Source organism: Strix uralensis, chromosome 3, assembly GCF_047716275.1.
Source record: "Strix uralensis isolate ZFMK-TIS-50842 chromosome 3, bStrUra1, whole genome shotgun sequence".
Classification (NCBI taxonomy): Eukaryota; Metazoa; Chordata; class Aves; order Strigiformes; family Strigidae; genus Strix; species Strix uralensis.
Genome location: NC_133974.1, coordinates 56,763,935 through 56,765,735, shown reverse-complemented (window position 1 = coordinate 56,765,735; position 1,801 = coordinate 56,763,935).

The window sequence follows — 1,801 nt, the reverse complement described above, 5'->3', positions numbered from 1 at the left end:
GCCCTGGCCTGGGTCACAACATGTTTTCTTATTTTTAGAATTAGCTCCAATATGATGAGTGCCAGGACACTGAAGGGACATGGAGCACAGAGTCAGCTACGGAGTGCTTTCTTCATGATCAGACCAGCAAACTTGATATGCCTCAGCAGTCCTCCCTGGCATGGACTCACACAGACCTCGACCCTTTGGCATTACACCTTCCTCAGCTCAGGGTAAGAAAGTGTCCTGGCCAAGGAGAAATGTTACAGGAAATCATTTCACTGTCAAAATCTCGGACTGAAAACCAGCACACTTGTGGAATGAGCTGGTCAGGCACTCTCCAGATCTCTTTGCTAAATGTAGTCTTGGACTGCTTATACCTTTCATTATTTCTTTCAGCAAAAGCTACTGGAGAGAAATTAAATACCCTCTCAGTGCAATGTATTATCACTGAGAGCTGCACAATTAAAAGTTCCTTGTCAGCAGTGTCCAAGGCAGGGATGGCTTTGGTACCTCTCATCTTTTCCTCAAAACATGCTTATGCATTAGCATGAGCATTAAGCTGATTAATGTTAGCTTAATTGGTAGCAAAGTAGGTTTGAGCTGAACGCTCTTGAAAACTCTTCTTGAGTGTTACTGTGAGAGACTTTTACTCTCTCTGCGAAACAGGAAAAAAAGTTTTATTCTCATTCTCTTTTACTGATAGCAACACACAAATCTTTCTGAATTATAAACAAACAAACAAACAAACAGCTTAGACCAGTACTATAACACCAGTAATTACAAATATCTGCTAAAAAGACCTTTTGGAGATTCCTCTCTCCTGTTTCTCTGATCTTTAGAGTGGTATTGCCAACTTCCCTGTATCATATGCTTTTACTAACACCCTTCTTCCAAATTAAGACAATAGTAACATGCTTTCTGTAGCTGGTGGCATTTGTATTTCTTTACTCCTGGTTTCTGATGAAGTATCTACCGTTCCCCAGCTTTTTCTAGTGACCCATAAATGTTTTGGCTATGGAGACTGTTATTTAACCCTAATGCTTCCCTGCCTTTCAAATGCTTGTTTGGTGGGTGATTAAAACTTCATAGAATGCAGCCACTGTGCTCCCTCCCTCATCTAACACACCTGCTCATGATGACAGTCAACTCATCAGCAAGACTGGTCTTGGACCTATGGGATTTGGGGACAGAATTATCCAGGCTTTTGTCATGCACTGATACTAGGTTTAAACTGAAACTCCAGCATCTATCTGTATACAATCCTTGATTGCTTTTATCGTAAGTCAACAGTTTCTTAATCAGTAGGCTTTCACAGCTTTGTTTGCAGTTCCTCCCAGCGGGCACCTCTACCTTGCTGGTTGATCCTGGCGCTTGGGCTGTGCTGGGGACCGGCTGTGCCTGCTGGTTGCGGAGTTCTGAGGAACAGGCGCTCAGGTGTGGCCTGAAGCAGGAGCAGGGCCTGGGGAGCCCGCGTGTATCTGACACTTCAGCACAGGTTCCAGCCAGCTTGAGGTCACATCCAGCAGCAAGCCTGAGGGCACTGCAGACCTGCCCACCAGCAGATACCTAAGCAAAGCCTGGTGCGGGTGCTCTGAGCCCAGAGTTCAGCAGTCAGTGACCATAGAGAGACTGTGGAAGCTTCATCACTGAAGGTCTTGAAGATGAATCAAACAAACATTAGCCTGTCTTGGGACAGAACAGCGCACCACTGGGGTCGCTCCTGAGATTCCCTTCCTCTGGCACTATGATGAGGGCAGAAAGCACATGTGTCACAGGTGTGATATAACTACCAGTCTTGTATCTCACTGTGCTGCACATT